This window comes from Molossus molossus, unplaced genomic scaffold (assembly GCF_014108415.1).
Source record: "Molossus molossus isolate mMolMol1 unplaced genomic scaffold, mMolMol1.p scaffold_m16_p_7, whole genome shotgun sequence".
Classification (NCBI taxonomy): domain Eukaryota; kingdom Metazoa; phylum Chordata; class Mammalia; order Chiroptera; family Molossidae; genus Molossus; species Molossus molossus.
Genome location: NW_023425401.1, coordinates 6,470,101 through 6,484,378, shown reverse-complemented (window position 1 = coordinate 6,484,378; position 14,278 = coordinate 6,470,101). Strand labels below are relative to the sequence as shown.

General features: G+C 53.7%; 1 protein-coding gene across 2 annotated transcripts in view; it reads right to left on the bottom strand.

Moving 5' to 3' along the window:
• Positions 1–13,957, bottom strand: part of ELMO1 (engulfment and cell motility 1) — a 457,757-nt gene extending 443,800 nt beyond the window's left edge. The window contains exon 1 of one of the 2 annotated variants that reach the window (XM_036247227.1): positions 13,869–13,957. The gene's annotated coding sequence lies outside the window, so the exon portion shown is untranslated. Of the gene's footprint in view, positions 1–13,686; positions 13,705–13,868 lie in introns of those variants that run through there. The other variant, XM_036247228.1, reaches the window with a different exon arrangement.
• Positions 13,958–14,278: the final 321 nt, after the last annotated feature.

The following is a 14,278-nucleotide window of genomic DNA, read 5'->3' as shown; positions in this document are numbered from 1 at the left end:
GGGCCTGCCGTCGGACCTCCAGTCTGCTCGAGGGAAAGCCACGTGCCACGCAGTGTAAGGCGACAGGCTGCATGCCACACAGAGAGGCGCTCGTGTGTCCAGGGAGGGGCCCAGGAAATCAAGGAAGGCTCCCAGAGGAGGTGACTACTGATCTGTGCCTTGTTGGCTGGGGAATGTGTGTCCAGAGGACTTGGCTCTCTCTTCTCACCCACCAGATCGCCTGATGCCTCTTCTGTGACTTCTTTTCTACTCCGACTTTGCCTATAATTTCACTTCCACCTGATTTCACCTGAGCAGGAATTCTGGGCTCTTACACACACTGGGGAATGGCTGTGAGCCCTGCACACTCTTCCTCCCAGTCACTTTCTGAGCAGAATTTTAAAAGAACCCCAGAGAATGGGGGAGCTAAAGGCGATGCCTCCAAAATGAACCCCGTGGTGTCCCAGCCCTTTCTGTCCGAAAATCATATGGTGGCCATGGACTGGTCTGTCCCCTGGGCATCCCGCTGTCTCCTGCTCCAGGGCGAAGTAAGCAGACACCTTGTGCACCGGGTCCCCCACTGCCTCTCGGCCTCATGACCTCACTCGGGACTCCTATCGAAGGATTCTCATTAAATGGCGACAAAATGGAAAGGGAAACATCAGAGACACAGACGGAGTAAGCCACAGATCTGAGGCAGCAGCTGCAGAGGAAAGGATTGGGAAACACTTTAGAAGGACCCCGGAGGACTTGGCGTCATTCCAAGTGCACCGGCAGAGAAGCCCTCCAGTCTCGGCAGAGGAGGTCCAAGTTCAAACCCGGGCTGTAAAGAGGTGCCGTCCTCTGCTGGCTGCCAGATCGCGGGTCACCTTGAGGTCTGTAATTCCCTTTTCTCTCCTTAGCACTTTTCTAGGACGATGCTTTTCAAAGTGGAATCGGGGCCACTCAGCATCAGAACCACCTGAGAGACTCGTCAAAAGGCGGTGTCTGGGTCCCCAGCGATTCTCAGGCATTTTGAAGTCTAAGGACCACAGAACTAGGTACTTCATCATTCTTAAGTGCCTCCGATGCCCAAGCTAAATCACGTGGTTCAACTGCTCCTTAAAACCTGAAGAAGACACTAGTGGCTGCACGGACTCTTAGAAATCGTCAGATTCGAAAAGCAGTAATAGTGGAAACACATTGCGACCAATTGGAAATGATGTGACATGTACACACTGAAGAGCCCTGCACAGCGCACACCCGATCACATCGCTCCCTCGGGTAACATGCTTTGGTGGTTTCCCCCGGCGCGTCGATAAAGCCCAGACCCATGGCCCCGCGAGCCCTCCCAGTCCGGTCATGGCCTGGAGGGCTCGCTGTCCTGGGCACTCAGGTCTTCGGCTCCTTCAACATCCAGGTCTGCCCTTCACGTGACCTTCACTTATGCCAGTCACCTGCAGGGTCTCCTCCTTCCACAGTGAAACCCATTCTCCCCCTTCCCTAACCTCCCCGAGTATGTTAACCCCCTGGTTATGCCCTCCCAGCATCGGTCCTTCCCCCACGGCCCTGGCACAGTTTAAATGCCCCCCCGACCTGTGTGACCTTTTGATCGATGCACAGTTCCTTCACCCGTGTCTAAGTAGCCCACAAAATCAGCAACAGGTCTATTCTGTTTCCTAGGAAGAAGAATCACGATTATGTATGGATCACCTGTATCACCTTGTATACCTCCCACCATACCTAGTAGGTGCTCAGTGAATATCTGTGGATGAACAAATGAATAAAAGTCTTTCAAAAGCAAACACCGGAGGCAAATTCAGACTCCCAGCAGCCCTCGAGAATTTGAAATGCACCCTGACCCCCCAAGAAGTCAAAGACTCCGGGGTCTCTACACCCTGAAGATTCAAGTTCTATGGTGGTTTCCTTCCCCGGCACATGACACTAGACATGTTCTTTTGCACTCAATGCTTCAAATGGATGAGCCCAACGCTTTATAATGCAATGCCTGGATTTGAAAGAAGGGTGACATTCAACATTAAAACTGCCATTTCTCTGGGCCCTGCATTGATCTCGTTATGAGAACTACCTAAAGCCTGTTCATTATCTGAAAGATAAATGTGGAAATAAAAACTGCCTGGGGACTTTCACCACGACTACTTATATTTTTTACACCTTCATGTGACCTATCGTTCTAGGCTCCGGGTGTCAATTCTTAGACCATTTTATGGGGCACGTTCAAAAGCTAAGATTATTAGCAGAGTATTTGAAAAGATTTCAAACAGCCCTATACAAGTCAGCGATAATTACAACACAAACTCTACTGCTGGGGGACGGTGTATCGTGGGGACAGAAATGAAGGCACCACCCTGCCCTCCACCCTGCCACCTTGTTGGGGGTGCCCCGGCTCCGGTCACAGCTGGTCTGCTGCCCTGACCGTGCTCCCTCACATGCTGCTGAGACGAAGCTCTCCCAGCAAATCGTCCTCAACCCTTCACCAAGCAGCCTCCGCTCAACACAACACTCCAAGGTGTCAGCATCAACTGAGGCAAAAATGAACTTGGCAGAGCGAGGGAGACTTGGCAGCAGGGGAGCGTGGCATCCGGGGTGCGGCAGAAGTCAGTGGTCCGCTCGGATGTACGTGGTGTCAGGCACCCGCCTTGACGTGTGACGTCCTCATCTGTAGGATGGGCTCAGGTGAACTCATTCGTCTGAGTCACTGTTAAACTGACATATCGTCTGGTCTGAATGGAACTCTCCGGCGATTTAGTGTAAATCTGTATTTCACTATGTCAATCTTTGTCGGGTCTTTGAATGTTTCCGTAACACTGGACCCTATTTAAAGTGACACACGGATCCTAACACAGCGAAGAGGCAGGGCCACCCCACCGACAAGCCAGCAGGTGAACAATCCATTCTTATCCCTTTCTTGGGAGAAGATAGTGTGTCATTTGTCAGCTACCAAACATGATTTGCATACAGTGATTAGGTAAGTGATTTCTGGTGACTCCGGGAATGGAGTTGGGAGGGCCTGGGCCACGTTCAAAGCACCATCGGAAGAAGTGTCCACGTGGCACACTTCTCTCTGCCCATGCTTCGTGGCAGTTTGGTGTCTATGTGGAGGCTTACTTTTTCCGACCCACTCCATAAAAGCCATTACCCAGTGACAGGTCCAGGAGCTACTGCTTAATGAGCGGGGGAACCTGTCAGCCAGCTGTGCCTTCCTGAAGGAGCATGAAAGAGAAAAGGCACCCACACGGCTGGGACAGCAGACAGGAAGCTGGGGGTGGAGATGCGTGGCTTCTGCTTGGGTGGCCAGACAACGCAGTGTCTCACCTGGGATGCTTTCGAAAGTGAACGTTGGCACAATGCTGGGACTGTTATCGTAATCAGCTAGTTCACGTTAATAAGGGGAAGAGGCAAAGGGGAGGTCAGACATTATAAGCAGGGTCATCTGGGCAGCTTCCCTAAGAAGCTACAGCCCTAGGGAACCACTGGTCCATTCCCTGCAGATCCCTGGGGATCCGTGAAGTTGGGGTGACGTAGCAAAGGGGCTTGCCTGTCAGTCTAGCCTGGGGAACAGTGGGTTGGCTAGGGGCAGACCCCAATGCCAGCCCTGGAAAATGGGGGAGCTGATGAATTAGTTTAAGCTTCGGGTTCCCCCCAAGCCTGAGAATACTAATCCCAGGTGAACACAGAAGCTCGCCCCTGTCCCTGTCCTTGCTTCGTGACCCGGCCGCGCTGTGTGCCCCCGCCCTCTCTCCATGTGGCTTGGGCAGTCCCATGACCCGTGGCCACGCGGACTCCACGCGCAGGAAGCTGGACTGGACGTCAGCAGGAGCGGAAACTGGGCACTGGCCTGAATTCTGGTCCTGCTGAAACAAGACTATATTTCCTCCATGGCAGGACAGAGGCATGGGACCTTGGAGGGAAGCCCCCTTAATTTTACACCATCAACAAAGCTTTCCATGAAACCCCATCCTCTGGTGGGGGCCTCAGGAAACTCTTTACCTCATGGCACCCCCAAAATTCCACTTCCATGAATAACAGGACAACGTATTTATTATGGCGGGTCTGTACACTCAGAACTAGAGTCATCCTACTTTTATGTTTTTTATCTCCAGACAATGTTTTAAACTGGTATATAGGCTCGGGTTAAAGAAGAAAATTAACACTTTGCACCCACCAATGGACATTTCAATTGTCCCCTAACTTACCAGAAGATTCTAAATGATTCAAAAAGCGTTCTTGAAACCACTGAGCTTCTTCAATGAGCAACACGATCGCATGAAACCCAGCCACTGAGTTACATCCTGTCAAATGCTCCCCCACTTTTACTCAACAAACTGGGGGTCTCTCACTGTACATGTGCAAACAGCCCCAGGAAGCCGGCACTCAGGAAAAGGACAGCCCGACGTGCAACCTCCGCTCGCTCTACCCCACGGAAAATAGCAACGATGAAACAGTAAAATCCCAGGCTGGTTCCGACGGATGGGGAATAGAGCTCTATTTACAGGAGATTTTATTTGCGGGCTGCAAGTCGCTAACGTGATTCATTATGTCAGATCTTTTAATTCACGATCGATGGTAATTTTTCCTGACCTTTGTTTCAGCCGCTTACTTCTCCCGGATTCTTGAGGAAAAAAATGCACAAATCAAACTGTGCAGTCAAGATTTGAGGAGGAATTACCTCGGCTTCTTAAAGAAGATGAAATAACAAATGCATGTGTTTAAATAGTTTTAGCAAGATATTTGAATTAAAGAACCTGAACAGAAAGCGCCGGATTGGTAACGATAACACGGTGACGACAGTAAATACCTTCCAGGTCTACAATCACTATGGCCCTCGGTTACCTCGGCAACCCCGAGAGGCAGAGACTCATAGCACCTCCTCTTCACAGGTGTGAAAAGTGAGGCTGAGAAGGCTTATTCTGGGGCGACCAGCCCACAGAGTCAAACAGACACCTGAACCCTCATCCGACGAGTATGTATTTATTTAGCCTTAAACCTCGACGACGCCCCCTTTTCCGTTTTCCCCAAAGCCAAGCAGCCACCACCTTGTCATTGTTTTCAGCAGTGTCAACCTTTTCCTGGAACTTGCTCCAGCTGGTTGGGGTGGGGGGGCGTCTCCGGAAGTCGTCTCGGTACAGGAGGGCCCTGGTCCATGACCCAGGGCGGCAGGTGGGCCGGAGCTACCTGTCCTCAAGTTGCGTTTCCATTGCAAGCACGTGGCTTTACTTACTCACGCCCTGGACCAAGACTGTGCGCTCATCCGAGGAGCCCAGGAGGCAGGCGCTCACGGCTCCACCGGCCTTCACCCCTCCCTCTCTGTGCCGGCTAACCTGTCCCCCATGTTGCCTGGGGAGTTACGCTTCTCTCTGGATTTCAGGTCTGCCTTTTTCTCCTAAAACCCTTTGGCTTTCCTGTCCGCTCAATCAAATGCTTGGCTTCCGGAAGAGTTGACGCAAGGCCTGTTTCAGACTTTCGTCCCACTACCCTGACTGCTGCGTGCCCTGCAGACACCATGCGTTTCCCTCTGACACTAACACCTGAGACCTTCCTCAAAGTCACGTCACTGCTAACTCCTTCTGTGACCTGCAAACACTCCGAACATATATGCATCACGCTCCATTTGGACCATTAACGGGTCTGCCTCCCATAGAGTTTCGTTTCCCATAAAAAGAGACTCTTATTATGTCTGGCAAGTGCCTTGTCTATGGGACATAAAATGTGATCCAAGTGTCTGAGCCCTGGCTGGGTAGCTCAGCTGGTTGGAGCACTGTCCTAACACACCAAGGTGTCGAGCTTGATCCCCGGTCAGGGCACATACAAGCATCGACCAGTGAATGCATCAATAAGTGGAACAACAACTTGATGTTTCTCTCGCCCTCTGTCTCTCTCTCTCTCTCTTCTCTCTAAAATCCATGAAAAATAAATGGCTGCAGAATGAATGAATGAACGAGTAAAGGATTATACTGGGTGCTGTGGGCCCAGCCATATTTCAATATGAAAATATTTATATGCCCTTCAAGTGTAGATCACACATCTTTTTTAAAAACTACGACAATTAATAAAGCTTTGTAGTACCTTTCGCTCATGCCTCCAGACAAACGTTCTCTGACTCTCGATGAATGGATGGGCCGTAAGTGAGGGCGTGGCTCTGGCGAGTGGGGCTCTCCTGCTGGCAGGACAGTGAGATGATGGAGACATGCTCCCTCTTGGATGAAAAGTTCGGGGTTAGTGTGGTCTGTGTTGACTGGCTGTAAAAGTGACCAGCCCTGGAGAGCACAGGACTGAGAAGCTGAGACCGTAGTTTCTTTGCCTGTGCAGGCCCTTCATTTCCAGGGGAGACGCATCATGGGGGCGCACGTGTGTGCACGTGGCTTCCTGCCCCACACGCGCACGCAGCACACACTATCTAGCGTATGAAAGATTCAATCCCGTCCCCCAAACCTCAGTGTCTGAGAGCTCAGTCCCAGCTCAGGGGGTGCCCACAGCTGGGGTCACGAGGGCTGGGGTCCCCCGTGACGTTCCCTGAAGGTGGCAGGCAGGGCAGGGGGAGAGCGGGCAGGAGCAAGTACAAACCAGTCGACGGGGTGTTGCTGGAATTCGTTCTTCACTCAGCCAAACACATGCCCTCTACCCCAAGGCCCCTGGCCAGCTTGCCGCCCCGGCCACACGCCTTCTGAGGGCCCAGCGCTAAGCCAGCTGTGACTCTGCTTTCGGGTTTAAAAGCCTAACAACAGAAAAAGAAAAGGATTTGGAAATGTACTGCGCGTCGAGATGCAGGCTAATTGTGTGCAGCAGCCTGGAAAACAGAGCTGAGCAGTGCCGCCAGCCGCGGCCCAGAGCACAGACGCGGCTCTGAGCGCCAGCTCGGACCAGCAGAGTCACAAAGGGCGGAAGGAAGGGCGGAGGGTCACCGCGGGGCTGTGCCTCAGGGAGACGCCGCGAGGACACCAGCCAGCAGCATGTCCACCTGCTCCAGCCACGAGACGCTGCTCCGCATGTCCGAGCGGGCGAGCACAGGCTGACAGATGATCACGTGAGAAGGTGAACGCCGTGCGATGGGACGGAAATCCAAGGGACAGAGCAGGAAAGGACTTCCGGTACGGCAGTACCTTCAAGCTTCCCCCCGGACCCGCTACAGTGTCCTGGTCACACTAAAGGGAAGATCGATATCCACTCTGCAGACAGCCAAGGTGCACGGTGCAAGGAGAGAGCAAGCACCTCCCCCTGCCTCTCAGTCCTGATCCTGGGACAGCGCCCCTGCATGACCGCCCCGCGCCTGGTCACCTGCCTGCCCCCCACGTTTATCGCACTCACTCACATACAGGTTGCAGTTACTGCAGGAACCAGCGTCTCAGAACGCGAGACCCAGGGGGGAACCGAGACGTGCAGTCACTCGGTGTACGGTCCTCTGGGGCCACGGAAGGCCAGGAAGAAACACACATGACATCAGAACCTGAAACCAATTTGGGTTAGGAAGACACCTGCAATACAGGGGGGAAGGAGCTAGAGAGGAAATCTGGAGAGCTAGAGGGAAGAAATGAACATAAAGGGCGAGACCGTCCGTCTGTGACTAGACCACAGAGTCTGAGGAATGACCAGCGAAGAGAAAACCGGGGCCCTTGTAACTGTCGCCAAAGGGCTGGCCCGTCTGACGGCACAGGACTGTCTAACTTAGCAAGGTCTCGCCCGGGGAGGAGGGGCGGCCCCTCCTCCCAGAACAGTGCGATATTTGCAGACATTTTCAATGATCACAGCTGGTGCTGCTCTGGCATCTCGTGGGTAGAGGCCAGAGATGTTAATAAACATCCTACAATGCACAGACAGCCCCACAGCAGAGAACTATCCAGCCCCCAAAGGGGAAAATGCTGAGGTTAAGACTGCCCGAAATAAAGGGTCAACATAAAATGGGCAGCAGCTCGCAAGGAGAAAAGAACAGCATCGGTAGCCTGGTTTACGACGGCCGTCTCTGGCTCCCCGAGTTGGTCTTAATCTCCGGGACAGGGAAAGGAGCAAACGCATGGCCACCGGAAACAGTCTACTCGGTGGATTCCCTCACCCCAGCTCATTCCCCCCCAAAACGGTCCCAAAGTTTTGCTTTCACCATGACTCATCCACAGAAAAAAGCGTTGGCTGAAGAGTATGTGTCTATTCTCCTTGGCAAACAACGTTCTCTTTTTCGATTCACAAATTGCATTCTAGCTTATATGCTCCGTTGACATTAGCTTGGGTGACGGGCATGCTGTCCCTGAGAGAAGTCTCCACCAATTCTCGAGGCTCAGAAGGTCAACTTCGGGAGGAGATACCTCAAAGCAGGCACCAGCTCGGAAAACCTGGGCCTCAGTGGCAGCAGGCACATCTCTGGGTGCCATGGCAACCCCGGGCACACAGGGGTGAAAGGCCTCCTGGGTGCACCGCAGCTCAGCAGGCGGGTCCTGGCCTCAGACCAGGACAGTCCAGGAAAACCAACAAGAGGAGGAAGTAACCAACACGGGTGCCGCAATCCGCAGAAAAGAAATATCAGGAAAAAGAGTAGAGAAGCCGTTGTTGGCTCAGACTTACTTTCCAGATACCCTGGTGGCATTTCATTCCACTCAGGCACATCTATAACATTGAGTAGCAGTACTATATTGGCATTTCCCTTCATCCCCAACCAGCACACCAGGAGGACGGAAGTCAGCAGTCTGCACAAGGAGAAAAATGTCCCATAGATGCTGTGACTCCAAGCCCCCTGGGGCCACGTCCAACCAGGGCTCGCCTGATCTTGGTGCCCTCGAACACTGCTCCTTATCCAGCAGGGACAACGCACCTGACACAGAGCAAGGCTGCAGTCCAGCAAGTCACAGGCTTCCAGAGCGCCCCACTGAGGAGTGCTTTGTTCCCTGCATGAACTGTCCACGTGAAACTAGCCAAGGCTGTAGCCTCGATTCCTGAAACCGAGCTTCCAAGAATAAATGTTGCTCAGATTCTGGAAGTCGGGGCTTGTGGGGGGGCCTAGAGCACTGACGACAAACTCGTCTTCTATTTATACATGTGACTAATTTCCCTACTCAGCACTCCGCCGCTGGCTGCTGCGGTTAATTCTGTTTGATGAGCCAGCATCCCTTCTCCCACCCGGGTTCCTACCAGACACTCTGCTGTTCGCCCACCTTAGACCAGTGACGAAACCCTGCCCAAAGGGTCCTTGCTCATATCCTGCTAAAGTTCAGAGAACAGTGCTAATCACAAGCTAACTGCACCATGGCTCATGCTGGTGTTTCACAGGCTTCCGTTCTGGTTATTATCAGTAAGTTCCGACTGTTTGCACCCAGACCCCCTGGATTACCCGGCAAGCTGAACGCTGCGGCGGCGTGTGCACTGTGCGTCCAGGCTGGCTCTGCTGCACCTAGAAACGCCTTGCGGGGCAGATCCCAGCGCTTCCAAGGCCACCGCCATTTCACAGGGGCCACACTGTCTCCGGGAGGGTCGGCCTTCAAGGTCCTTACGTTTGGGACAGCGCTGAAGTTCAGCCTCCTTCTTCCTTGGTTGGCCATTCCCCAGCCCGGGTCAGCTACAGGGTTAATCTAATTCTGCAGCACAGCAGTGTGCCTGCCACCCGAAGACATTACTACTGTCTTTGCAAAACTCTGAAAAGTAATAAAATCGTGCAGGTGGGGTGATACTAGGTGGAAAGCATGAAACAAAAAGTTGAGCAAAGTTTCCAAGACCTCCAAAGCTCTACATTAGAAACTGGCCAGCAAAAAGTATATGCCGCCTTTTTATTCTAAGTAAGGCTAGAGAGTTATCACAAATGGAGGAACTGCTTCTCCATGTCCCTCAAGCGACACCCATGCCACGTGGATTTCCAGTTTCGCCAGGATGGCAGCACCAGGGCCTCACACGCCACCAGCTTCTGGAAACGGGAGCATTTCAAAGTTAAGTCAACGGCTGTTGCATTGACGGCATCTGATTCGACATTTGGAAACAACATCTCTTGCAGGAGATAAAACCAATAGCTTTTTGTAAGGGCGGGAAGTCGGGTAAGTATTTCTTGAAGTATGGAGCTGTGAAGCACTTTCATTAGACTCTCTTGCAAATTGGTTTAAAAGGTAGATTCCTAAGGCCTTCCACATTATTAATACAGACTTTTTAAAAATTATAACCCATATGAAGCAATAACTCTTGGCATTAAGATCTGATGTCCTTTAAAAGAGAGAGAAAAAAAAAAAAAGATTCGATGTCCATATTCGGAAACACTATTTTCCATTGTAGTCTCTTCTCATTCATGTTTTAAACTGCTGGTCTGGGCCTAATAAACGGACATCACGATCCACTCCTGACTGCAGCCCTCGGCTTCAGACACACTGGACCAGCTGCTGGAAGGAAGCAGAACTGGAGTTTCGTAATCAGGGCGAACACTTGAGGCTTTGAAATGAACAGGGTTTAGCAACTCCCCACCTTTTTCAACTTCAACAGAATGAATGTCATATAAGCCAAACTATCCACTTGGATGGTTGCAGGCATGAAAAAGTGGTTGCAGGCTTCAGTGAAAAACCTGAAGGGTACCTACTGTCTTCAACTCGAACGGGGAAAGTCCTCCATGGGAACAATTACCTCCAGACCTTCGGTGCTAAGAAAGAGGCTAACATAAGCAAAATGTGCAAACCCTTGCGCTCCTGGGCATGCCCCGGCCACATCCTCTTTGCAAGGGCTTCAAAGCCCTTTTCCTCCACCTCTCCCCACCTACTCACACCCACAGGGGGTGAATTACTTTCAACACTTAAGTATTGTCCTATCTCAACACTGTAATTTAACAAAATGCTTCAGATTTAGCAGCGCTGTGGAAGCCCCTCATCTGTTTTCTCCCTTCCCTTGTTCTCCTGGGCATTTCGCTCTTCTCCCTGCATCTGCCGTCTCTTTCTGTCCCTCTCCTTTCTCTCTCCTCTCCTCTCCTCCTCTGCCCTCACTTCCACCTGCTGGGAGAGCCAAATGGGATACAGTGCCGGCCTCCTTCGTAGGGGTGTTTCCTCCACTAAAGCAACACACACTTTGAAAAGACTTTCTTCAGCAGAGTGATGAGACAAACACCAGATCTGAAGTGATTACATGTTATTAACAATCTGTACCTGTTTACCGCTCTCCCAGGGAACCACCTCTCTGTTCTTTTCTTCGGGCTGAAATTCTAAGGGGAGGGTCTACTCAAAGCTAAACAGGGGTCTGCAAGAAGAGCAGCTGGTCCCAGGGAAGGGCACGGAGGAGAAAAAGCAAAAGTCTGTTATCTGGGCTTCTTACTTGCTGCTGATGCTACAGTATTCTGCTGACTTCCCTGGTGAGCCTCTCCCATAATAAGCATCTCTTATTCAGTCCATCAACAAGTATTTATTGAGCACCTACAATGCTGGGAATCAGTCTAGGTTCTGGACCTGTACACAAGACAAGATCCCTGCCCTCATGGAACTTCCATCTAATAGGGGAAGACACACAATAATCAAACAAATCAATATATAATGCAGCGGGCATTAAGTAGTAAGAGGGAAAATTGAGTAACTTGAGAGAACCAGGGAGTGGCAAGCTGCTATTTTATATTAAGTATTCAGGGAAGGCCTCCTGTAAGCTGACACTGGGCAGAGACTTCAAGGAAGCCAGGCAGTAAGCCACCTGGACATGTAGGGAAAAGCTCCTTGTGCAAAAAGACATGTGCAAAGGTCCTGGGGAGAGAATTTGCTGGAAAAGAGGAACATGAGGCACTCAGAGTGGCTACAGTTAAGAAGGGCAGAGAGATGAGACATGAGAAGGGGGAGCTGGTGGACATGGCCATCAATAGGACCACCCACCCTGTTGCCCAGTAGCTGCTCCAGGTTCTCAGTTCCACCAGACCCAGTTCTGGATTTGCCTCCCAGCCCGCCCCTCCCTGACACCCACCAAGCATCTCCCACATCTCCTTCTCCCCTGACACCATCCCCCTTGCACGGTTCCAATACTCCAGGTAATTCCCTCACAATTTCCCAAGAAGACAACCAGCACATCTAATTTTAAAAAACTCTTTGAGTAATAAATGCAGTAGGAAAGAAGGCAACATGCACATTTAACCACAGTGCTGGAGAGAAAGGAAATGTTCCACAACACAGAGCAGAGGTTCAGAAGGTCTGTTCTACGGGAAAGAGTCAGCTACACGAGCAGAGAGGCTGTGCCCTTCTAATGCACCATCCCCAGTTCTGTAAACTAGGGGACAATAATCCCTGAAACAACCGTGGAAGTAGGTCTGGAAGTGACATAACATGGAAAATCACGACCAGAGGACGCCCTTCCTAAGAGCTGCTGCCAGCCAGTCTTTCCTGTCTGAGTGCCTCCAGATTCCAAAGTTACCCTCAAAGAGTTGCTACATAAATACATTTCGTAGTTAATTACTTATCCTTTATAGACAACTTATTTCACTCCCCAAACCCCCAAGTCACTGGTAGCTCTACATGGGAAGCCCACGGCTTCTGCAGAAACCCTTGTCTTAGGTTCTCTAAAATCATAAATATAATTAATTAGGTCCACGTCACTCAGGCCAGCGGTGTTAGGAGTCGCATGGTCGGTGCACACAGGACATCACAAAATATGCTCCGCGAGAGAGTCTCCGGAGCTGTCCAGGGGCCCCCAGAGCCTGGTCAGTATTGGCTACTGGGGGCCAAGCCTTTTGGCTTTAGGTCAATGTAGGTCCTAACACCACCAACCCCAGCAGAAAGCTGCCAACTTCAAAAGGCCCTCAAGAGGCAGAGGGCCACTCAGCGGGGAGCCTCTGGCTCCCGAGCCCCTTTCAAGCAAATGGTCACACACACACACACACACACACACACACACACACACACACACGACTCACCACCCTCGCGCGCTCCCGCGGCCCAACACGGACTTCCCAACCCCAAACACACGCACGCCCCCCTCCCCCCCCAGGCCGGCTGAGCTCTGTATTTCCTCTTCCTCAAAGCTACTCCAGCGACCTCTGCCGCCCCTCTCCGCTCCGGTTTTAGGGCCCCCAGGGCTCCGCTGCCCCCTTCTCTGAAGGCGCGCCCGGTGCGCCCCCTCTCGGATGCTGGTCTGTCCCATCGAAGCCCCCCAGTATCTCTCCGGGTCCCAGTGGGGACGTCGGCGGGTCCCGGGAGGCGGGTATTTGCTAACAGTGGTCCCCGGGCTCCAGCTGCCGCCCCCCCGTCCCTCGGGCCCTCCATCCCTCCAGCCAGCCCATCACCGCCCTCCCAGAGCTCGCTGGGAGTTCCCTCCTGTCCGCCAGTGCCGGGAGAGCTGGGAGTCCGCGCCGCCGGTTCCTTCTCCCCGGCAGTCTCTCGGGTCCCCAAGCCCCCAGCCCCACACTCCCCCGGCCCCCACCCCCAGCGCCAGCAGCGCAGTCCGCCGGCGGCCCCTCCAGCCGGCCTCGGCCGAAATCTCTGCGGGTTCCCGGGCCCCGGGCCCTTCGCTCCATCCCGGGCCCCTGCCCTGCGCTCCCACTCCCCCGCCCCCTCCTGCCAGACTTCCCCAACTGCTGAGCGCCCCGGCGCGCCCGCAGCCGTCACCCCGCAGAGCGCCGCGGCCACCCGCCCGCGGCGGAGCCCACAGGGAGGAAATAAAAGTGTCTCCGCGGCGACCAGAGTCCCCCCGGGCAGGACGCCTCCTCCTTGCCCTGGCCCCAGCTCCCGCCCTGGCCGAGCCGAGGTCAGCGAGTCGGGGCGCGCCGCCAGCCCAGGAAACTTTACGAACCTGCCCGGGGTCGCAGGACGGCGGCGGCGGCGGCGAGGGCTCCCCGCGAACAGAGCCCTGGCGACCGGGACCGCGGGAGGGGCGGAGGCTCTGTGGCCCTGCCGGAGCCGCGGCCGGGTGGGTGGTCTGCCTCTACCCCGTGCCCATCGCCGGCCGCCAGCGCGCGGAGCACACGCACTTACACTCCGGTCGGCCGGCGCTGCGCCGCCGGCTGCCGCTGCTCTCACTTCCTCTTCCTTCCTCCTGCTGGCCGGGGCTCGGTGTGCATCTGCAGGGATCCCGAGCCCGCGCTCGCCTCCCGCCGCTGCCAGCGCCGCGGCCGCCCCCGGCACCTGCGCCTGCACGCGCGCCTGCCCGGCCCGCGCCCGGAGCCTGCCCTGCCCTTCGGCGGCGGGCGCGGCCGGGGCGGGTGCCCACGACTTTCTGAAGTCCCTTATTTGAAAAGAGAATGTCGAACACCGTGCACGCCTCGGATCTGCTATAAATACTGTGTGCCGAGCATGACTTTTCGGATGAGCTCACACGCGGCATTCTGTAGGCACTAATTAACTCCGTCACCCTCAGAGCGCCACCTCCAGGAGGCCGACGGCGC